Below are 25,424 nucleotides of genomic sequence, written 5' to 3' on the forward strand. Positions count from 1 at the left end.
TGTATCCCTGTGGGATAAGAAGGGAGGGCTTATTAAGGACAGTGTCTTAAGGACTTAAATTTTATTTAGAGGAGAGACAGTGAAACAATGTGGTGCAGAGAGAAAGAGCCCTGGGGAGAAGCCAGGGGACATGGCAGGAACACCGATCAGATCAAAGGGGCCTGTCAGTCAGGGATGTCAGCAGGTGCTGCTCCCTTCCCCAAGTCACATGGTTATCTCAGCTACAGTGTTTGGCCCCATCCCAGGGCTCAGGGTTACCTCTTGTCCTGTTGCCTGTGGCCCACAAGCTGTATGGCCAGTGGCTAGTATGGACAGCTCACATGGCCCTGGATACTCAGGGCATCTTTCTGAGGAGCCTGGGCTGAGGCTTTTCACAGCTGTTGCCTGACCCTCATCACATCCCTTTCCAAAGGGCCAACAACTAACTCCCTATGGGGCACCCAAGGACCACCCCACTGGAGCTAGCACCTTGTTTATAGGGAGTGCTATAAGTGAATGCATTTTAGGCAGATAAATGAATGCATATTTAGAGTTCATTTAAAGATGAAAATAACTTTTTTCACATTATAAAAGAAATGCATGGCTATAGTAGAAAATGGGAAAATTCAAATACTTATAAGGAAAAAAAATAAGAGCTGCAATTCCATCCCCCAGATATAACCACTGTCAAGACTTTTTATGTGACTTTTTCATTCTCCTCTCCTTCCTCCCTCTCCTTCCCTCTCCCTCTCCTTTCCCCATCTCATTCTCCTTCCCTTTCTCTTTCTTCTAACTGATAAATCCTATTATTCTATTTATCTAGCTATATTTAAACAATATGAAATTCTATTCTACATCTTTTCTACATCTGCTCAGTTAGCATACTTCCACATCAACAAATGGAGCATCATTTAAGTCTCAGAAAAGTGATCTGTTATATGGCTGAAGGATGGGCAAGTTTTTCTGTTCTTTTTTCTCCTTGCACTCAAAGCGTGGTCCCCCAACCAGCAGCATCAACATAATCTGTGAGCTTGATAGAAATGCAAAATCTCAGGCCCCCACCCCAATCCGCTGAGAGGGAATGTGCATTTTAACAAGATTCTCAGGTGACTCATGTACATGAGGGTTTGAGAGGCTGGGCGTGGTGGCTCATGCCTGTAATCCCAGCCCTTTGGGAGGCTGAGGTGGGTGGATCACCTGACGTCAGGAGTTCGGGACCAGCCTGGCCAACATGGCAAAACCCCATATCTACTAAAAATACAAAAATTGGCTGGGTGTGGTGGTGTGTGCCTGTAATCCCTGCTCCTCGGGAGGCTGAGGTGGGAGAATCATTTGAACCCAGGAGGCAGAAGTTGCAGTGAGCTGAGACTGCACCACTGCACTCCAGCCTGGGCAACAGAGTGAGACTCCATCTCAAAAAAAAAAAAAAAAAAAAAAAAAAAAAAGTTTGAGAAGCGCCAGTTCAGCTGTGTGCCCAGGAAATATGAACACAAATGTTGCTGAGTTCTATATTAGCTCCCCTGATTCTCAAAATAGCTTTCTGAGGCAAATGTCATCACCTTCCCTGCTTTGGTTGAGATGTTGGAAACTGAGGTACAGAGAGCTTCAGCTACCTGCCCAAGGTCACAAAGCTGGGCAAGTAAAACAGGTGGCTTGAAGCCACAGTCCCTGCACTTCCCAAGGGCTCTGTGTGCCTCCCCATGGCCCCTGCTATGATGGGAAGAGCCCTTGAGTAGAAATCAGCAGACCCAGGTCCTGAACTTGTCAATTATGTGAACTTGGGTAATCCATGCAACATTTAGGGGCCTGAATGTCCTCTTCAATGTTATAAGCACTAGTCTTATGTAAAATAATATGTCAGAAAAAACATTTCAAGCTTTCTTTTATTAGTACTTTGCATTCAATCAGAGCTTCTAGAAGCTCTTCCTCTCTCCCCTGTGATATAGAGTTAAGGATAAATAATGACAATGGTGTCCCTAATTTTGAAGGACAGGTGTCCTGATCAGAGAAACAACATACACATGATTATAAGACATAAGATAGCTAAAAAATATTAACTAATGTAACAAGCCACTCTATGGTCAAAGCTTAAGTACCGGAAACAAAAAACTAGAAGGAAAATGTCCTGTAGGACTCTGGGTAAGTTCTTGCAATGGGCTGGATGTTTATGTACCCCACCCCCAGAATGGATTTGTTGAAATCCTAACCCCCAAGGCGATGGTACTAGGAGGTGGAGCCTTTGTGAGGTGATTAGGCCTTTAGGGTGGAAACCTCATGAATGGGATTAGTGCTCATACAAAAGAAGCCCCAGAGAGCTCATTCACTCCTTCTGTCCTGTAGGACCCCACAAAAAGGTGCCTTCTATGAGCCAGAAAATGAGCCCTCACCAGATGCTGAATCTTCTTTGATCTTGGACTTCTCAGCCTCCGGAACTGTGAGCAATAGTTCTGTTGTTAATAATCCTCCCAGTTTACAATATTTTGTTATAGCAGCCAGAACAGACTAAGACATCCCTTTATTTTCAGGTGTCTCATCTGTGGAATAAAAAGCATTATCTCTACCTCTTTATCCCTTGGGGGAAGGGAGATTTGGGCCTTTCACAACAGTTGTACTTACACCAAAAGCTAAGGGCTGTGCTTGGGACTGGTCATTGGACCAGGGTTAGGGCCAACCTCCCAGGGGGCCTGTGAGCACTTCTTGACTGCTGTCCTACAAGGGCAGGGGTGCCAGAAAATCAGACCCCTGGAAGTTCCTCTTTGTTCAACAATAATTGGCCAACTGGCAAACACTGCACTAGGCAGGCCAACTAGACTGACCCCTACAGGGATGGAGAGGTGCCCTGGTTAGCATCCTCATTAGTAGGGGAGTCCAGTCAGCTCAGGAGTGCTAGCCCTGGCCTTTGCCCAGAGGAAGGTGATATCTGCTCCCACTCTGCTATTAATTGAACATTATTATATCTCCTTTGTACTTCACACTGTGCAAACCCTTGTCTCCAGGACCAAGAAGTCTCCCTAAACTATCCCCTCTCTCCCTCCACGTCATCCCCATACCCACAATCACTACATCCTGAGGATTCTACCGCTTGCATAAATGGCTCCTCTGCTCCCCAGGGCTAGACTGGGATGAGGTAAATGAGATGCCCGGGTGTAAAATTTTTGGAGACACTCACACCCAGGGATTGTGTAAGTCATGGCCTGCCTCCTCCTTGCAGGCCTCATCACTGTCACTGCCTCCTAACTATGCTCCCTGTCTCCCGTCTTGCCTCCAACAAATATATTTTTCATATGGCAACAAGAATTTTCTAGAGCAAATCACATCTGATCACATTACTCTCTTGCATCGTGGGCTGTCCTTTGCCCAGGCACTGGCATGTAGATAAAACCTCTGTGGTCTGGCCCCTACCTATGGTTTTACTATTCCTGCTATTTATACCCTCCATTTCCACTGGATACTGGGTATTCCCAGAACAAGCCTGGCCCTGGAATCCTGAGGTTTTTCTCATTTTGAACCTTTAGAAAATGCTGCTGCCCCTTAGCCTCCTTTCTCTCCCACCTAACTGGCAAACTCCTCCCACTTTCATACCTAGCTGTAGTGTCACCCCTCATACCTCTTCCTGGAGTCACCTTTTCAGAGTTTGTGCCTCTGTTTCCCCATGGTACCATGTGTAGCTGTCTCAGCATTTTATGAGACTAGCTACTCGCATTTCCTTCTCTCCCATCAGACATCTGAATCCTGCAGAACAGTCAGTTTCTTTTTCATCTTTACATCCCAGAGCCTCATGGAGTGACTTGTAGGGAGTCAGATTTCAATACTGGCTTCCTGTCTAAATGGAAACTGGCTCTGCGGGAGATTCTGAAATGTGGGGAGGGGGCAGGCAAAGAGATAAAAACAAGTGTTTTTCAGATTCTGGAGGAAATGCAGTTTAGGAAAAACAGCTTTTGTTCTTTTGTCATCCCTTGTTGAGGGCCTAAACTGAAGTCTTGATCCCAGTTACTGCAAGAGGAATTTGGGTTGGTCCTTTACAATTCTCCCTCGAGGTCAAACGCTCTTCCTTCAGATCCTTTTTCATTTTCACTTTTTATTTTGAAAGAATTTCAAACTTAAAGATTTTTAAAAGAAAAGTACAAAGAATGCCCTTATGCTACCTGTCCAGATTCGCTTATTGTTAGTATTTCACCTCATTTGCTGTATTATTCTCTCTGTAAAGATATCATTGGTTTTCTGAACCCCTTGAGAGTAACTTCCCCACATAAAGTCCCTTTACCCTTTAATAATTTGGTACGTATTTCCTAAGAGCAAGGACATTCTCTTCCAAAACCTTGTTACAAGTATTGAAATCAAGGCATTTCACACTGATGTGATTATTATCAGTTAATCTACAGTCCACAGTCCAGCTTCACCAGTGGTCCCAATAATGTCCATTATAGCAATTCTGGGGTTTGTTCAGAATCCAATCCATGATCACACATTGCTGTTGTAATGGCGTTTCTTTATTTTCCTTTAATTTAAAATAGTTCCTTAGCCTTTCCTTGTTTTTCATGACCTTGACATTTTTGAAGAGTACAGGCCAGTCAATTTGCGTAATGTCCCTGGGTTTGGACTTGTCTGAGGTTTCTGCTGGGTTAGGAATGCTGCGCCATGGGGAAGCCTCACATCAGGAAGCAAAGATGGGGGTTTGTCTCATCGTTGAAGACATGAGCTTCAATCCCTTGGTTAAATTGTCATCTGCCAGATTACTCTGCTGTTATGGTTTTCTTTTCTTTTGTAATGGACAAGTAACCTGTCAGGGAGATACATCGAAACCATGTAAGTGTCTTGCTATTCAACAACTTCCACCCTCAGATATTTTCCCTCAGGTGTTCCTTCACTCAGTCACCACCCTCTCTCCTCAGCACTTTTCTTTCTTGGGGACTCTGGCAAAACTCTCTCCTCTGAATGGTTTTGGGGTGCACACAGGGCTTCAACACTCTAGGACTTAGTTTCAGATGCTCTGGGGGGTGGGCAGTGGTCCTGGTTGTTTCCAATCTACACAGTTCTTCAACTTCTTGGCATACAGCACCTCTTGGGTTAACAGACCCCATAGCTGACTCTTCAGCATCACAGTTTATTGTTTGGCTGCCATTTTCTTCCCATCCCCTTCATTTCCATCCTCTCAGGGGGATTCCTCCTCATGCCATGTCTTCTCTTTGCCTGAGTCAGGCTGAAGGCTTGTATCTCCCTGTGGGCTCTCCCTTAGTCACCTGGGACTCCAGGAATCTGGCTCAGCTTCCTGACCATAGTTCTGGCTTTCCCACACCCTGCTCCTAATACAAGTTAACCTTTAGAGTCTCCTGCCTGGTTTTAGTCTGTGGAACCTATTTTTTGTTCATTTGTTTGTCCATCCATCCATCCATCCATCCATCCATCCATCCATCCATCCATCCAGCCCTCCAACTCCCTATGCATCCACTCACCCATCCATCCATCCATCCACCCATCCATCCATCCATCCATCCGTCCATCGATCCACCTCCCCAATCTCCCATGCATCCACTCATCCACCCACCCATCCATCCATTTATCCATCCATCCATCCATCCATCCATCCATCCATCCATCCATCCACCCACCCGTCTAGTCCCTTTATATCCTAGGCACGTGCAGAGCAACAGGGGGATAGAAATGACTTAGATGCCATAGTCATAGGCATTGTGGAGCTTGGAGCTCACAGTCTACAAGGGAGACAGACTTTGGAACAAAAAAGCAAAGCACAATCTACACTGGAGGTTTGTGGAGCAGAGAGGAGGGAGCATCCAATTCCACTTGCATCCCAAAAACACTTCATGGCGGGGAGGGTGCTAGAGCTACTTATTGAAGATTGAATGGGAGTTTGTTGGGAAAAGAGCCCCTGAACAGAGGGGATGGCATATGCCAAGACCAGGTTTGAGCAGGTAGAGTCCACTGCAGCGTGAATCCATGCAGGCAGACCTGTTTGAGGTGAGACTGGACAGAGACCCTGGGGACAGCTCCTTAGAGTCCTTTCCTGTCACACAGAGTAGTGCTGACATTATCCTTTAGGCTAGATGGAACCCAGATTTAGCAGAGGAGTGATAGGCACCATATAGCTTGATTTTTAGCCTGGTGCTTCTGACCAGTGACAGAGGACAGACTGAGTGGGGAGATATGGGGATTAGGCACAGGTGGGGCCCCAGGTGAGAAGCAGCAAGGGCCCCCATGGTGACAGTGAAGGCCAGGATGAGGGGAACTTGGAGACATTTCTAGCTTAGAATCAACAGGGCTTGGTGACTAATTTGATGTGGATTTGATGTGGATAAGGGAATAGGGTGTCTGTGGTGATCCCTGCCAGGTTTCTCTCTAGAGTGAGTGGATAGTAGGTTATCTTCTAGAGACGGGGAGTACAAACAAGGAACAGGTTTAGGGTAGAGAAGTAATGAGTCCAGTCATGCTGCCTGGCTCCCTCAGCAATCATGGTGCACCCTCGCAGCTCTGTTTGCCTGGAATGTGTGCCTCACATTTATTGTCTGCCAAATACCCCCAGCTTCTTCCTGAAACAATCTCCTAAAATCATAAAGGTGATGACCTGAGCTCAGTGAAAATAAGAAGCCCATCACTGTGCTCTGAAGATTACAGAACTGCCTAGACACGAATATGCTGGTTCCTCTCTCTACCTTGACATGGTGCGACAGAAGGAAAGTCGGACTTGGACTCCAGCCCAGGCACTTAGAGAAAAACAGAAGAAACTTATTACCACAAGGCTTCAACCTGGGAGATGGCCCTACAGCAGGGCTCCCCAGAACAGAGAGCACAGTTTCAGGTCATATACACCCCAAAGTATGTATACACGGGAGCTTAATTATTACCTCCGTCTCTCCTACAACATCAAATCTCTGCAAAACTTTACTGGAAAATGGTGGGGTTCCAGGTTCTCAGTTCTCTAGGCCTGCAGAGAGTGTTCCCCCAGCCCTGTGGCCCCCTTCCTGTCTGTTGTGCTGACACAGGTGCATAGGCATTGCTTTCTCTACACATTTCTGGGTTTGTATAGCTCACTGATGCGTGGAACTTTTAGTGGGAAAAGGACATGTAGTGGAGAGGAAATTATGATTTCCCCCAAGAAGTGCCATCTTCCTTCAGTGTTTTCCTCTCAAGGAGGGGCTGGTGGGGTAGGGAGATCACATTATCCCCTATTGCTTGGTATCCATGGATACTGCCTTTGGGAGGCCTTATCCTTCCCTGCTCTGTCCAGTGCCTTAGCCACTGGCCACGTGCAGCTCTCTGAGTTTAAATTTTAATTAACTAAAATTCAATAAAGTTAAAAATTCAGTTTCTCAGTGGCACTAGCCACATTGCAAGCGTTCCATGGCCACATGTGGCTGGTGGCTATGTATTGGACAGCGTAGACAGGAAATATTTCCATCATCACTGAGAGTTCTACTGGACAGCACTGTTCTATTGCAACACCCCCAGATATTACTTGAAAGCTATAGGACCCAGGATCCTTCTACTCTCAAGTTGTGCTTCTTAGAGGCTGGAAATCCACCAGAGACCTTAGGTTAGGAAGAAGGCAGAAAGGCCACAACCCCCAGGGGCCTCATGGGTGCTATATAGGGACTGGGCGAGGAGCCAAGGGCACTCAGTCTCATGGAGCTAAAATAGGAAAAGTGACCCCCTGAGGTAACTCCCTGCAGGGTGGGTTCCAGCAGCTTTCTCCAGCGCAGAAAGTGCCGCCGGAGTTTGGGAATGCACAGGTGGCCTCGCCAGACCTCTGGCTCACTATTGATGCTGGTCTCCTAGCATGGGGGCACCTGCTTGCCAAGCCCTTCCCCCCTGCTCTGTGTCTCTGAAAAGCCGCCATTGAGAGAGGCACAGCAGTCACTGACTCACTACGGTCAAATCACTGCCAGGCTTTGGTTTCTCTACCTTTAAAACTCATTCCACAAGCTGAATTGAGTCTAGATACAGCATGAATACCACTGTGGGGACAGGCCACTGAGGTGAATTGGGTGGCAATTTTGTATGGGAAAGTCTCCATGAAGGGACCTGTCTGTGGCCTGCCTGGATGGAGGGTGGAGTGGTCCACTCCTGCTGCCTGCACTTTCTCTCCATCTTTCCTTCTATGAAGGTTTAACAGTGGAGAGAGGAGCCTGTGTCTCCCCTCACTGTCCTTTGGTCTCCTTGGCAACAGTCATGCCCCTTCAGTGAGCCCCTCTCCCAGGTCTTTTGTGGCTAGACTTTCTTGGCAGAAAGCCATGAGTGAGATGTGGAAATGCAGAAGAAATACAACCCACAGCCAAAGGCTTCCTTGTTTTTCTGCAGCTAGAAGGATGCTGAAGAAGGCTGCTACATTTGTAAACTTCTCCTTCCTTCTGGGCAGCCCACAGTGTTTTGGGCACTCCATTGCATTAGTCAAGGTGATTTTGTTGGTGGTGGTATTCTTCCTCTTTCTGGGAGAAGAGAAGAAATGTGGTTTTTTTTTTTTTTTTTTTTTTTTTTTTTTACGGAGTCTTGCTCTGTCGCCCAGGCTGGAGTGTAGTGTGGTATGATCTTGGTTCACTGCAACCTCTGCCTCCCTGGTTCAAGCAATTCTGATGCCTCAGCCTCCTGAGTAGCTGGGATTACAGGCACCCGCTATCACACCCAGCTAATTTTTGCATTTTTTTTTTTTTTTTTTTGTAGAGACGGGATTTCGCCATGTTGGCCAGGCTGGTCCCAAACTCCTGACCTCAAGTGATCTGCCCACCTCGGCCTCCCAAAGTGCTGGGATTATAGGCGTGAGCCATGGCGCCTGGCAAGAAATGGGTCTTATTCACTGCCAGACCCATACTTGCAGGCCTCCTTATGCCCTCTCTTTCGCCTTCACCAACTCAGAACCTTTTAATTGGGCAAACAAAAATGTACACTGGACAGTAGAGTCAGTAGGGCAGAGAACAGGCCAACGGTCATGACAACTGAGAAAGACAGAACATTCATGGCAGAGTAAGGCAAGAGTGAGGCCTTCAAGCAGGAGAAATTGGCAGCTACTGACAGTGAAAATTTCTTTTCTTTAGAACAAAACACATATGTTTCTATTGGACTACCTGATACAGAAGATAGTGTGGTATGGATGGATAGTGTGAATGACAAATAATGTAAACATATTGTATTTGAAATAAACAAAAATGCTTACACAGCTCAATGGGTTACTTGGAAACAAACTCTGGCTTGACTGTATTACTGAGAAAAAATGAAGTTGAAACAAAAATACCCTTCTTTTTTGACATGCATTTGGAGATAAGTAGGAAGACACTACTTGTTTTTTTTTTTTTTTTTTTAAACTGAACTTCCCTAAGGCTCGGTCATAGAAGTGTAAACAATGTAAATGAATTCACCATTGCCAGTTGTTATATCATATCTATGTTACCTGTGTATTCTGAAATCATACATGTACCTGCCAAAATACCTGGGAAAGGTTGCTGTATCACAGTTACATTTGAGTTCTTGGCAGGCAGGACTGAGGAAGAGTAATTTAGAACGTTTTACATCCTATTTGAAAGAAATCACTAGTATTCCCTTAAATAACAGGTTACAATAGGAAGATACTACCTGGAAGCTACCCTTTTCACTTTGGTTCATTTTTATTTTTTGTTCATGATTCACATAGTTGTTTGGTTATTTTGCTTATAGTACAATCCTGCCACAAAGTATTAAAGCAGAAGATACCCATTTTTCCTTCAACATCTGGATTTTTCAAGTTTTATACTTCTACATCCACAGTATGTCAGCAGTTCTTGAGCTTTAAAAAAAAATAAATGAACAAAACTCTTCTAAGAGTGCAGACGTCTGTAACTAAAATGGTACTAGATGGGAAGGAGACAATGACAGAGGGGAAGAGAGCAGACATGTCCATTTGCAGGGAAGGTGGTTCAAGTCTTTGGATTTAAAAACAAGTTCCCCAGAGAAGCTGGCTATAATGGATTTTCCAGAAAACTTCCTTTGCCCTCCAAAAATGACCTGAAAAGCCCCAATCCAAACTTTGGGAAACAACAGTTATGAGATGCTATAAATGAAGATGAAAGCAGAAGGAGAAGGATGAATGTGTCTTCTATTTAGCTACAGCTTGTAGCAATACCTCTTTAGCTGTTGGTGGAGCAGTAAAAACCACTGAAGTCCCAGAAGTTCTTGGAAGAATAGCAGTAGAAAAGTAATGAACATCACACCTTGTCTAAATCAGTAACAGGGCTTCATGGCTAGGAAAATTTTCTAAACAATAAGTGACTCTAGATTAGATGTCTCTTTCCAACATTAAATGTAGCAGAATTAACAACAGCAACAAAAGATTCACACATGGATATAGTGATAACAGAAAATTACAAGGCGGAGAACATAAAAGAATCAAGACAATGCTAGAGGTTCAACAGTATTCCACGAGGCTAGAAAATCCATTAACTTTGAAAGCCCTAGCAAAATATCACTCTTGTTTATGAATCACTTATTTATCATACGACCACACGTCGAATCTTTGTCTTTCCACATACACAAGAATCCTACATTCAGCCTTTAAGTCTTTTGCATTTCTTTGCCAGTCTTGTAGCTGAGTATCTTGTTCCCATCAATTTTGGTGCAGGTAACTGGTAGCTGCTGGTGCAAGGCCTTGAATGTGGCATCTGACATTGTTTGATAGTTTTTACTAATTGCTGTTCGATACTCCTTTCCTGCATTCTCTGATTTTAATAAACTCCTTTATAGTTTGGAATTCATTCAAACCAGTTAGTGAATCCTGTACAACTTTATGACTGACCAATGGTGCATTGCCCTCTTCATAATAATGAACTTGAATTTTAAGCACTTCAGCTACCTGGGCTGTAGGTTGTTCGATGGTGGACTTCTGCTCTTATCTCCAATCATTCCAGAAGTTTTTAGGCTGACACTGGTGGCTTTCAATACATGCAATAACAGTCTGTTTTAGCATAAACAATACAGAAGCCTTGGCCATTGCAATAATGATCTTTCACATAGATTTTTTTTTTTTTTTTTTTTGAAACAGGATCTCACTCCTGTAGCCCAGGGTGGAGTGCAGTGGCTCACTGCAGCGTCAACCTTGTGGGTAGATGGGACCATAGGCGTGCACCACCACACCTGGCTAATTTTTGTATTTTTTAAAGTAGGGGCGAGGTTTTGCCATGTTGTCCAGGCTGGTCTTGAACTCCTGGGCTCAAGCGACCCTCCCGCCTCAGCCTCCCAAAGTGCTGGGATTATAGGCATGAGCCACTGTGTCTGGTCCGCATAGGCTCTTAAAGCACTGTCACAGAATTCTCTCCGGGACTTCAGACCTCCATCTACTTTCTCTGCCTGGGGGCCACTTGCTTCTTTCTGATCTTCATATCCTTCTATCTTCACAGGCATGAATGGATTCATGTTACAGTGGGCAAATGCAAGTGCTGCTCCTTCCCCGAAGATTGTCATTATTTCCAAGTAAAACTGAGACATAAGAAAAGTTTGTCTTTAGTGCACCAAGGTTCTTCTGTATAAATCTGTTCAATGCTTCAGCAATAAGCTCATCCCAGGAAATTGTCCCCTGCCCCATTTTCTATATCCTATTTTGTGCTCAAGAAAAGGGGCTACTCCTAAATAGGGATGGTTGAATTGTAGTGACTTTTATAGACATATAGCCAAAAGAATGAATCTCTCATAATGGAATTCCAGATTTTATCAGCCCGAGATGATATAATTTTAGATTACACAGATATTTCTAAAATTTCACTGTGTAGAGAGCAGCCCAAGCTGGCTGAATTTGAGGACTGGGTGCTGGGTGAGGAGAAGATATGCATAGCTGCTGAATTCATCACTCATGCACTCCCCAGGGGAAAAGATCAGGTCTTAACTACAGAACACGGTAACCTGGCTAATAGCAGATTTTTAGACCCAAGAAACAACATTTTATTTAAATTTGATCACTTACAGAAAGAAGCAAGTGCCCCCCAGCCAGAGGAAGTAGGTAGATGTCTACTTGGAATTTTACTTCTACACCAAGTAGAAGTTCTTTAGATTGAGTTTCTTTAGTTTGTGATGCAACCAAAGTCAAGACTTTACTCCTTAATGTCTTAATTTCTCACATTCCCAACTATCAAAGTCATAGTCAGACATAAAATCAGAACTGGACCTCAGAAACATTGGGATACCTATATTCTTTTTCTGTTAGACCACTCGCATTGCTTACAGGCAGTCTAGTTAGCCTGTTCCAAGGGCAGACCCTGCACAACCTGTTCCAACATTTAATTGACAAAATCCACAAAGCACACCTATTACAGGCAAAACTCTATCATTTAGAAGGCTTTCAGCTACAAAGAACAGAAAACCGAAATAAATGTACATTAAGTGATAAAAATATTGAAGTTACATGGCCAGAATCCTGGAAGTAGGTAGGGTGGGACCAGGTTGGTTAATGTCTATCTAATCACCTCATCAAGAACACCATCATTGTTCACTGTCAGCTTCAACCTGTTGGTGTTGTCTCTCCCGGTCACAAGGTGGCTGCCATAGTTCTAGGTGTCCCATGTGGACATGACACTAATCCAACTGAAGCGAAGAAACCATTTCCTCCCCTGAGTTTCTTTCTATCAATTGGAAATCTTTTCTGTAGAAACCATCCCATCATTTCTCTTACGTATCATTGATCAAGACGAGGTCTCATGACTGTTCTTAAACCAATGGTAGGAAAGAGAATGGGATCACCATAGACCAATCAATATCCATGCCTCACCCTCCTGGGAAGTGGCTAGAGATAAAGTCACCCATCCTCAGCAGAAGGCCTCAGAGGAAAGTGTCAATATGGAAACAAAATTGGTTTCTACTGGCCAGAAAGAGGGCAATAGATTCATGTGGGCAACAAACAGTACTTGTTACATCAGGCACAGTCATAAAGGTAGGGAGCAAAACAGACTTCAGGTCTGTTAGAACCTCCTATCAAGCTAAGAAACCTACAATCATTATAGCAACTGAAGGACCCAGAATGTCCCGGAAACACTTGAATCCCCAGTGGGTGCAGCATAGAGGCAGCTAAGTGGAGTGGCCTAGGGCAGTGATCAGGGAAGGACTTCTGGTAGAAATCTACTTCAAGCTGGACTCTGGCGATCAAGTGAGCCAGACATGGGTTGGTAGGAAGAAGGAGCAGCTATTCCTAGTGGAATAGCAATAGGCTCCAAGGCTAGAATTCGAGAGTTAGTCCTCCCATGCCTGTGGACATGGGGATAGCATTTTGGTCTCATTTGAGATGTGACCATGAGATCCATGATGGCAGAGACTGAGTCTCTCTCATTTACACTTGGATCCCTGATGCCCAGAAAAACCTGGAGTAATATGGTGATGTTTGTTGTGGGATTAGATTAATGATTACCTTGAAAGATGAAAAAGTGGGAAGGAAGCAGGAATAACAGCAGGTGTAGGGCATTCCCATGCTTCTTTCAGTGGAACTATTGGAATCCCTAGGACCAGGGAAACACCTCTTCAACTCATCCAGGCTTCTCCACAAAGGAAGTGACTTCAACAATTAAAAGTCCCATCCAGACAGAGATCTTTGTGCTTTTCTTTGTTCCAGCTAAATTTCAAGCTGAGCTCAGGAAGTTTGGTGTCAGATTGTATCCTGGGGAAATGAATTTTCCCTTTTTCCATGAGTCATTGCCATCAATTGCTGGGTGGCTTATATAAATGAATACTAGAGGAGGCAGAAGTGTGATGACTCTTGGGAGACTTCACCACATGATGTCTACTTTGCCATTCACTATCCCAGCCAGACCTGGCTCAGAGTGAGAAGCATAGATAATTTACAAGGCCAATGCTAAATGAAAACGTGGGGCCCCTTGTTAAAAAGTATTGAGCAATTCTAGACAGGGACAGCATTAAACCAAGCAGGGCCTTTCTAACCACAGGGCACCAGCTAGCATGGGACAGCTGCGTAGGGGTGCAGGTGGCCCACCTGTGAATCCAGCCCTGGAGAAAAGCATCCACAACCAATTGAATCAAAGAAGGAGAGGTTCCTGGGGCTATTTGGCTCTGGAGCGTTGTTTCTTTTCAGATCCCTCAATTTATAAGTGTGTAACAACAGTATTGTGCTGGTGAAAGTTACCATTTTATAGATCACTGGGGCTGGCTCCTTTCAGAGGAATGAGGGAAATAACAGGGTGCTTAAACGCAATTAGTTAAAGCAACAAAAAGAACAAAGAGAACAACAAGAAAGCTATTATGCAAATGTGTGGCCATTTGCTGCCATTCTGCCTTGGGGAGTTTTGTGGTAGATTCAGGAGTTTCTGCCTGTCTGAATTATTAGTCCTCCTTATATTTAACATCAAGCCTCAGTACAATTATTTATGTTTTTTTTTTTCCCCTCAGCACATTAGTAATTGGCCTCTCTCATCTGGTCTTAACGTGGGCTTAACTGCTGCCTTGACTGAAAACAATAGCAACGAAGGCAAAGCAAGCGCAGACCCTGCAATACACTGGCCGGCCAGAAGGAAGGCCCCCAAGATTCGAGCTTCACTCGTTCTGCTCTGCGGGGGTCTCGGAAAAGAGGAGGCAGATAGGTGCCTTCCCCAAGGGTCCGGAACTACTGTCTGTGGGGTTGTGAACCACGATGTTTTCTAGTTCCTTTCAGAAATGACCTAGTCGGACATAATGGAACTGGGTATCCCCAGCCCTTTCAAAAAAAAAAAAAAAATCCTACTAAAGACCTAACCAACGTATTTCAGATCACATTTGTGCCTACAGTAAGTACACTAAATTATACTCAAAATGTTACTGGAAAGGCCCCAAGAGATGATTCTTGGATCTCATGCAAGAAAGATTTTGGGGTGAGTCCACAGAATAAAGTGAAAGTGAGTTTATTAGAGAAGTAAAGAAACATAGGCAGGGCAGGGCGTTCCTGAAAGCAAGAGAGCAAGGGGAGGAGTGCTCCTATCTTAGGTGCAAAGTTGTTTTTTTTTTTTTTTTTTTTAGAAGTTGTCTTGCCCTGGGCTGGGCTGTGTGGGGAGGCCATGGAAAGCAGCCTGGACTACAGTCATAAGCTGAGTAATAAGCTGAGGACTTGGCTCACAAACAAGCCCTACATGAGACCCTGCTGGTGGGGGTTGGGGGTGGGTCCTGTTATCCCCTTCTCTGCCCTCTGCCTTCTCTGCAGGAATGCTGGCTGATGGCCCCTGCCTCATCTCCAGGCCTCCATGTCTTCAAGATGCTCATTTACCCAGTTGCCACAGCCTCCCCAGGAACTCGCAGGAGCAAGCTCTGCATGGCTGACAGCCCCATTTAGAAGAGGGCGCTGTGGAATGAATGGTCCCCCCTGCAGCTCAGCCTCATCTCCTTAATGGATCCTAATTACCCCTGTCCTGCTTATAGCTTCTCTCCAGGGCCCACCTGTCAGGATGATGGATGAGGTGACTGGGAGGTGGGGCCAGCTGGGACTGGAGGAATCCCCCCGCTGTCTAGTAGGGCAGGGATGCAGGAACTTTCAGTCAGTCCCAAAGATTCTGAGGAAGAGAAGGCAACATTGCAGGATGAGCTTTTCTCCCCTTTTGTCCCCAAAACTTGGGCCAGGTGAGTTTTCACTTAGGAGGAAGGTGATGGGGAATCTGGATGAGGAGAACTGGCTATTCTGGTGTGTAGCCTGAGGAGTACATGATAAGGGGAGGAGAGGCAGCTCTGCTCAGGACTCCAAGGCAGGACCCAGAGCTGTATTTTAGGACCCCAGCACTAGGCATATCAGAAGGCCACATCTGCTCGGAGAAGGCCGGCAGTCACCAGGCACATAGTCTCCAGCTGATCCATGTCTTCATGGACACAGCCCCAGCGGGGACTCAGTAAATGAACTGCAAATCATCTGGGGTCCCAGACACAGACCTTTGACCCTATGATCACCAGTAGCAGATGCTGGCTTGACTGTGATTCTCTGTTTCTGCAGATTAATCAGATAAGGGAGAAGGAATACCAGGATTCTGCTTTTAAGTCACATCTACTCAGAACAAAGGAGTGAAACCTTCCCCTCCTCTGCTACGAATACAGTCTCACGTGCTCTAGGAATTAACAATCTCAGTCTAACTTGTGAGTTACTATTTTGTGCACTTGTTCTGTGCCATGTGCACTGTAAGCTCCTTGTGCACGGCAGGTATCTTACTCATCTTTTCCATCTGTGTCCCCTCGGCGGTGTCCATTGTAGGGGCACCGTGCAGTTGTACAACAGGGCAGGCGGAGCAAACCCAGGAGCAGACTGGAACCCCTCTTTACATCTGGGATGCTAGCCCCAGGTTTCCATGGAAGGAGTAAAACTTTTCCTCCCCAGAGATGGTAGTTTGAGAAGAATGTGTCCACCTTCTTTCTCCATATGCCTCTGGAGCCACCTGCCTTGCTGCTGAGCACAAGAAGAGGCTTTGTGCCTTCTGGGCTTTCTCTTTCAGGGTGGGCTGCTCTTCTGGTGTGTGGTAAACGTGGGAGGCATTTGTTTGCCCACGTGTGGTGGTAGCTCATTTCTAGGCTGCCCTCCTGGATCCTCACTTCCCAGAACACACGTCGTCTTGTGGCATCCTGCCACATTGAATAGGGTTGATCTGTGAAGCCAATAGGATGGCACAGAATTGGTGTTGTGTGGCTTCTGAACCTACTCAAAGAAGACTTGACAGCAGCCATCCAATATTCTTGGAACATTCATTCTGGGGGAAGCCAGCCATCATTTCATGAGAACACTTGTTATGGGGTAAATTGTATCTCCCCAAATTCATATGTTGAAATCCTAATCCCCAGTTTTTCAGAATGTGACTATATTTGGAGATAGGACCTTTAGAGAGGTGATTAAGATAAAATGAGGTCTTTAGCATTTGCCCTAGTCCAATATCACTGGTATTCGTATAAGAAGAGAAGATTAGGATACAGACATGCACAGAGGGAAGACTGTGAGGAGACACAGGGAAAAGGTGGTCCTCTGCAAGCCAAGGAGGGAGGCCTCAGAAGAAACACCCTGCTGATACCTTGATTTTAGACTTCTAGCTTCCAGTACTGTGAGAAAATAAATTTCCATTGTTTAAGCCACCTGGTCTGCGGTGCTTTTTTATGGCAGTTCTAGCAAACTCATATACCACTCCAGTAGCCCTGTGCAGAGGCCCACATGGAGAGGAACAAAATTGCCAGCACTAACTCATCAGCCATATGAGTGAACCACCTTGAGAGCATATCCTCCAGCCCTGGTCAAGCCTTCAGATGACTTCAGTCTCTCAGCCCTCATGCACTCCAGTTGAGGCCCCAGACATCATGGAGCAGAGGTAAGACATCCTCCCTGTGCCCATCTGAATTCCTGACTCACCTAAACCATGAGATGATACATGATTACTGTTGTATGATGTCATTAGGCTTGGGGTGGTTTGTTATGCAGCCATATATAACCAGCGTGCCAGGTCTGCTGTGACGGAGTGAGACATTCAACTCAGGCAGAGGGAGGAATGCCATTTTGAAAAGCTTATATGGCCACAGATCTAAGCTGTGCCATCAGCAAAGCAGTGTTTCCAGATGATGTGGTCAAGCCTTCCTTGAGAAGGACATAGCCCCTGCCAGTATTTGGGGAATGGCTTTAAAAGTCTACCTTGGCAGGCATCAGCTGTGGCCTGGGAGATTGGCAGGAGTGGTAGAGGCCGGCAGGGCCAGGGGAAGGAAGTGGTTTAACCCCCCTTCACTCTTGAAGGGGGCTGGGATATTGGGAACGTGTCAGGAAGAGGAACCTGGGAAGAGCAACCTGATATCAGGCCAGGGAGATGATGCCAGAACCTCAAATGTGGGCCAATGCTTTCCTGCCCAGGCCAGGAAGCCTGCCTCTGCAGTGAAGAGTAAGGGGCCTCAGCCCCTCAATGAAGAAATAAATACCTATTGAACATCAGCTCTGTAGTTTATTGAATTTTTATTTTTACAACAACACTTTGAGCTAAGTATTACCTCAGTTTTTTACGTAAGGAAAGGGAGACTCAGAAAAGTAGAAAGGTTGAGTAACTTACCTATCACATCATTTGTAAGTAACAGCTGGATTCAGAGCCAGAAACATCTGCCTCCAGAGTTCCTGTCCTAGCCCAGGGGTGAAGTGTCATGGAAGTGGCTTGGTGGAGTGGTCCAGACAATGTATTCTAGATCTAGGTGGCCTGGGATCAGCCCCTGGCTCCATGCTTCCTACCCTTGTAACTCTGGACAAGTCACTTCACCTCTTCATGTCTCAAGGTCCTTGTCTCTAAAGTGGAGATGATAGCATGTACCTCATGGGTTACTATGGGATACAATGAGTTAGAGCCAAGGGCTTGGAACAGAGTCTGGCACAAAAGAGGCACTTTGTGAGTACTGGTTCATTATTCTCTCAACTCTGCAAGACTTCTAAGAACAAAAAAGATGTGATTCTCAGAACCAGGCTGGGGTTGATAGTGCCTAGGCTAGACATGGAGCATGGCCAAGGCCACTGAATTGATGTACTTCTGTAAAACACCTTCTCTTTTCTTCTCTTCCTCTCTAATCCCAAACTATGCAGCTCAAGGTTATGAGATGGCTGGTGACCACCCCTGAATCCAGAACGCAGTGTCCCCTTAGCTCTCATAGGCTACCCAAGCCAGAGCTCCCAGGGAAAGGGCACTTTCTTGGAGATGGAGCTTAACAATCACATTCAAGGGAATGTTTGGGGAACAGGGGCTGAGTAAGGAGGGTAATTAGTCTCCTGTGGACACAAGTCTTCACTCCTGCACTGGGAAATCAAGAGCCCATGAGGGTGGGCTTGGGTTGTCAGACAGCATGTCCCTGAGGGAAAGGTTCAGGCTGGGTTTCCTGCTGCCCCCTTTCCCGGCTGAAAAGGAGCAGCTAAGTGTTATTGATCCAAGTTCCAGGGGGAATATTTGCTAGAAGTTCGCTGGCACTTGCTCAACACTTAGCTGGTATTCATTATTCAGTGATAGGGATGGGGAGTGGAGAATGCTGGCATTGTGCCACCAAGTGAGCCTGGCTTCACCAGGGGTAACATGGGAACTGGGAGAGGCAGACAGCCTGGAAGAGTCAAAGATGACTGGCTCTCATCCTGGGAGGACCAGTGATGTATGATAGTGGGGAAAATTCTATCTCCTGGGTGGCCCCTGGCCTCCCACAGGTCATGGAGGCTCTGGTTTTTGGCTGGAGCCTAGGAAAAAAACTTTGGGTGATACTAGGTCTGGCTGCCCTCTGATAGCCTTTTTCTATGTCTCAGTTTTCTCAGATGTCCCACCCATTTTTAATGATGTATTGCAATGAAACTAGGCTTTACAGTGAGAGAAATGCCAATCAAGCCCAAGGCTCCAGAGTGGGTCAGAATAACTCACGAAACAAGATCTAAAGGACATGGATTTGGTTGTTTCCTAACCCTGTGATAGACCTGCCTATTCTTGGAGTCTGTCCAACTAGATAATGTTGATATAAGTTCCTTGTAACAGGTAACACCACAGACAAATATCAGCTATCACCATCACATGATGACGATGATGAGTATTTTTACTACCTTTCCAAAAATCCATGCCCCCAAACCTAATGTAGCCATAACAATCAGCGTGAGAAGGCAGAGGGGTTAGGACTTGAACAAGACTGTCCATAGCACAACCCAAGAGTCCATGGAGAGAAGAATAAATAAATAAATAATGACATCTTCACCAAATGGAATATTTTACAGCACGGGAAATGGAAATTAGTAAACTAAATGTAGCAATATGGGTGAATCTTAGAATATAGTGAGTGGGAAAATGCAAGTTCTAGAAGGCTACACACATCAAACTTCAAAATTAAAACTAAGAAATAGGTGACATAGGCATACATATCTAGGTGATACAACTGAAAAATAAAGGAAAGAAAAGCAAAAGGTTTAGTGTAATGATTACCCTTGGCAGAGGTGGTGAGAGCCATGGTAGAGGGCCAGGATAGCACAGGAACATGCAGACATGCTGTTCATATTGTTCTAGATTTTGAGTTGGATGGTGCTATAGCTTGGATGTTCATCCCAACAAACCTCATGTTGAAATTTGATCCCAGTGTTGGAGGTGGGGCCTAATGGGAGGTGTTTTTGTTATAGGGGTGGATCCCTCATGAGTTGATTAATCTCCTCCTGGGGATGGGGTGAGTGAGCTCTTGCTCTATTAGTTCCCACGAGAGCTGGTTGTTAAAAAGAGCCTGGCACCTGCCCTCTCTCTCTCTCTCTTTTGCTTCCTCTCTTGCCATGTAATCCCTGTGCAAGCCAGCTTCCCTTTTCCTTCCCCTTCCACTATAAGTGGAAGTAGCCTGAGGCCCTCACCAGAAGCAGATGCTGGCTCCATGCTTCTTGTACAGCCTGCAGAACTGCAAGACAGATAAACCTCTTTTCTTTGTAAACTATCCAGTCTCAAACATTCCTTTATAGCAACACAAATGGACTAAAACAGATGGTGAAAAAAAATGAATGAATGCATGAATAAATGAATGAATTAATAAAAAAGTGGGCCATATGTGAAACAATGTTGGCATTGAGTCATAACTAGGATTATGATTAATCCAATGCTGAATACCTAAAATCCAAAATACAAATTTTTTCATTTAAAGAAAATTCTGGTGATGAGTGAATATTTAGCACTGGATCCCCAAGTAGAAGTTCTAGAAACACAATCAGTTTTTTTCTATGGGGGATAGGAATGCCTCTCTATAGCCCACTGTACTTAGAAATACTTTTGCCATACACTTTGCTGAGGAGAGGTGAATTCCAGTCCTGATGTAGGTATGCTGAAGAATGTGTATGTGTATATATACATATAGTATGTATGTCCTTGGAGCTGAATTTATAACTGGCACTGAACTATGATAAATAGTGCTTCTACAAACATTCTTACACATGTCTTTTAGTTTATGTATGTATACATTTACTTTGTCTATATATCTAGTAGTAAAATTGCTGGATCACAGAGTATAGAGTAGTAGTCCCTCCTTATCTGTGGAGGGTATGTTCCAAGACCCCCAGTGGATGCCTGAAACCATGGATAGAGCCAGCCCTATATATACTATATTTTTTCCTATACCTACATACCCGTGGTATAGTTTAATTTATAAATTAGTCACAGTAAGAGATTAACTACAACTAATGAAAAAAAAAACAATTATAACACTATACTGTAATAAAAGTTATCTAAATGTAGTCTTTCTTTCTCAAAATATCTTATTGTATTGTGCCATACTCACCTATTTTCAGACCTTGGCTGACCATGGGTAACTAAAATCGTGGAAAGTGAAACTGTGGAAAGCCAAACCCTTGGGTAAGGAGGGACTACAATGTGTACGTTCAACTTTGATAGATAATGCCAGTTTTCCAAAGTGGTCCTACCAATATATACTCTCACCAGCAAGTTTGAGAGTTCCAGTTTCTCCACATCCTCACCAACACTTAGTATTATCAGTCATTCTAATTTTTACCATTGTAAAAATTAGGTGTGAGGTCATATCTTACTATGGTATTATTTTATGTTTCTTTGAAGATTAATGAGGTTGAGCATTTTTTGTATATTTATTGGCCACTTAGATTTTTTCATGAAGTTTGAGTCTTTTTTATTTTCTATTGGATTATTTGTCTTATCCTTATTGAATTTTGATGTTCCTTTTAAATTATGCATATGAATCTTTTTGGAGAATATACATATATTTTAAGATTGTCTTGGCTATTTTTGGATCTTTGCATTTCCATTTAAATTTTAAAATAAATTTTTATTTTTATCTATTAATAAAAACCACCCAAATGCTTATGAACAGGAGAGTGGATGAATAAATTGAGGTAAAGTCACACAAAGGAATATTACATAGCAGAAAAATGAATGAAACTATGCAATGTAGCAATGTGAATGAATCTTAGCAAAATTTTATTAAGTCAGGGAAGAAAAGATTCAGAATATTACATGCAGCATAAGCCCTTTTTATAATGGTAAAAACAACTAAAATAAAAATGTTTACTTTTAAGGAATACATATAGATGAGTGAACACTATCTATATGTAAAGGAAGTAAGGGAACAACGGACTTGTGGTTGAGGATGGTGGCTGCCTTGGGTGGGGGAAACAGGAGGCTGGGCAGGAGAAGGGCCATGTAACGAGATGAAAGTTTTTGCCAAGGTCCCAGTCTTCAGGTTGGATGGCAGATTCACAGGTGCTTATCAGATAGTGAAAAGTAGATACACACATAAATGAATAAATGACCCATGAGAAGCCATGTTATGCATCAAGAATTCTGAATAACCTGATTCAGTGCCAGTGAAGTCCATTGAGAGGAAAAATCTGACCCTGAAAGATTGAAAGAGGACACTGCTGTCAACCCCCTTGTTGTGGGGCCCCCAGTTTCCCCTCATGACACCTCCTGGGCTGAACAGGGTTGCCAATGTCAAGATGCATATTACATATATTACATATTAGGAAAACTCAATTTCTTTTAATTAGTTTTTAGGAAAATGAATGAAAATATATGTTGTCTTTTTTATCTCCTATACCCCAATGCATCTTGTGTATTCTTGAGTATATGCATGCCAATTTAGAGACCTGTGCCCTAAGTGAATGACATTTTAGGTGGACTTAGTTTTAGACAGACCACCCTGTTGGCATGTGAAAGATGAACTGGAAGGAGCAGTAGTCAAGACAGAAAGAGCCTTTAGGAGGCTGTTGATATACTCTTGCTGAGGTAGGAAGTGGGACTCGACTCTGGAAGCGGGGCTCAGACAGCAGACCAAACTGAGGATTAGCTAAAACAGGGCTGAGGCAGAAGCAGCTTTCCATAAGACACACCCCCAGTGTGCCATGTAGGTTTACCATTGCCATGGCAACACCTAGATTTATTGCCCCTTTCCATGGCAACGACCCAGTGACCCAAATGTTACTACCCCTTCCCTAGAAATTTCTGCATAAACTGCCCCTTAATCTACATGTAATTAAATAGGTATAAATATGACTGCAAAACTGCCCTGAGATGCTACTCTCTGCCTAAGGGGTCACGCTGCTGTGCAGGAGCAGTCAAAACCACCACAACTGTAACACTGCTTCAGTAAAGCTGTTTTCGTCTACTGCAGCTTGCCCTTTAATTCTTTCCTGGGCAAAACCAAGAACCCTCCCTGTCTAAGCCCCATTAGGGGCTCACCTGCTCTGCATTACCACCAGGGTAGACAAGAGCTAAGGGGTGGCCGTGGGAAAGGGAACGAAATAAGGAATTTGGGAGGTATTGAAGAGAAGGAATTTATAGGACTCAATTTCTCTAATAGTAGGACATCCAGGAGCTAAAATAATTATGTATTTACTCTTCTCAGCTTGCGACTGCCATTTCTCTTAGAGTCAGAATCTCTCTTTGCTCCAAACTCTTGGGTCTCTCACCCTCCTACAGAGTGTTGATACTTTCATATAGGTCCCAGGGCAATTACTACTTTACATCTGATCTCACTCACTGATGGACTAATTGGCAGTGCCCTCCCTGCTGACAGCCTTTGGATGTTGAAGGCAAATTAAGCAGCCCTTGATGGGTAGTAATGCTGCTGAAATCTGGAGGCTGGTGGCGTGGGGGTGGGGTTTGCATTTCAGGAAAGTGTGCTACAGCTGCCTCTCAGATCTTTGAGCTTGATCCATTCTGCTTTCTCTGACAGCAGCCCATCAATCACTCACCTTAGATACTTTCACAGGCTGACATAATTGAAAGCTTCAGCTGGATTCTGTAGTGGACTTGGAGGAACCATGGTCCTAGAGGGTAATTTGGCAACAGGCAAGCCCACAGTTCTTAGAATTTCAGGGATAAAGACCACATCTTCGGCCAGGAAGACCAAAGGCTCAAAGGTCCCATGCTCCATCAGGGAACTCAAAGGCTTGCTTTGTTGGGACACCAAGACAATCACGGGCTGCCCCCTCTTTGAGCCTTCATTTACTTATCTGTAACATAGAGGTGCAGACTTGAAACAAGTCTTAAAATGTGGGCACAAATGCTATTGGTAGGAAAGCAAGTTATATTACTGCTGGGGCAATTTGTTACCACCACTTGGGAGTTATGCGACCCTAGATGAGCTATGCACTGCTGGGAGCCCTGGCCTCAAAGAGAGAAGACTATGTAAACAAGTATGTGTGACAATGTCTGTTATACAGCAGACCCTCTCAGAACATCAGTTTTCTTCTTCACTGTTTGGCTGCCAAATGGAACAGATGGGGGCCTGGACTGAATACGGGTGAGCTGCAGGATTACAGCCCAATTGCTGGCTTCTGCATGCCTCTGTGGGCCTCTAGAGTGGTTTCTTTCTGGCTGGACCACTCTTCCCTGGCCTGGCCTGAAGTGGGGAAAGAGGTGGCTAAGAAGGAGATTGAAGGATGTAAAGAAAGTTCTATACCTCTGAAGGCAGAAACTGTGGGCAAGTCACTTACTTCTCAAGCTTTAGTTTTCCCACATATAAAGTGAATTGTTCCTAGCTCATGGGCTGGGTGTGGAGGATGAAATGAGATCGTGTCCGTTAGGCTCCTGGAGCAGAGTATGTGATTCCCAAATGTCAGGTAACCTCCCTATCTACCTCTCCAGCCTTCCCCTTGGAATAGACTCTTGGGACACCCTGAATTTTTTTTTAAGTGGTGATTCTCTGAATGTGGTTCTGGGCACAGGGGCTCTGGGAAAATTCACCAAAACTCAATTCACAGAAAGTACACTCATCAATTTCATCTTGCCAAATGGTGATTTGGCTTCCAATCAATCAAACCTTGGCCAAGTTACTTTTGGCAAGTAAGCCTCCCTCCCAGAGGAATCCTCTAGGTGGATTGGGCTGATTGGAATGCAGGTTTAGTGAGATGCTCAGCTCAGGTGGCATGAAGGGCAGAAGCAGGGAGCAGCTTGCTTTCAGCATGATATTGCTGGACGCTGAGCCCTGTATTTTGTGGCTGATGCCAGAGCTGTCTTGTCCTTTTCCCGCTTCTCTTTTTGCTGCATTTGTGGTCATTAACACAAAGGAGTTCTTCACTGAGAGGAGGGAGGCTGCTGAAGTGGAAATGGAGCCAGGGTGGGGTGGAGCCGGGTGGAGGGCTGGCACACCAAGCCCAAGGAAAGAATCACTGCTTGATATTCTTGATGTTTCTTCCTCTTTGCGCAGACTTCTTGGGACTCTCTCTTCTTCTCCTTTAGCTTCTGTTTTCCTTGCAGAACATAAGATAAGGGGTCAGAAAGCAGGTAGAGTGAGAGGGCAAAGGGAAGGAGGCAGGAGACGATAGGATAGAAGCCCTGGTTCATGAAGACACATGAACCCTGAACTTCCATATGGATGAAGATTCTTTGATTGCAAGCAAAGGAAACAAACTGGTTAATTCTCCTAAAGGAAGCTCCCAGCATGGAAGGGAGAAATGGGATGGGGGACAGGCAAGAACCAAGGCTGCATCCAGGGGCCCAAAAGCAGCTACCACATAGTGGTGGCCAATTAGGATGAGCCTGGTCAAG

The 25,424-nt window shown here is 44.7% G+C and overlaps 1 pseudogene; it reads right to left on the reverse strand.

Annotated features, from left to right (window-relative positions):
* Window positions 1-10,512: 10,512 nt before the first annotated feature.
* Window positions 10,513-11,418, reverse strand: LOC100431893 (F-actin-capping protein subunit alpha-1-like; annotated as a pseudogene).
* Between the last annotated feature and the right edge of the window lie 14,006 nt (window positions 11,419-25,424).

The sequence above is a fragment of the Pongo abelii genome, chromosome 6 (assembly GCF_028885655.2).
Source record: "Pongo abelii isolate AG06213 chromosome 6, NHGRI_mPonAbe1-v2.0_pri, whole genome shotgun sequence".
NCBI lineage: Eukaryota > Metazoa > Chordata > Mammalia > Primates > Hominidae > Pongo > Pongo abelii.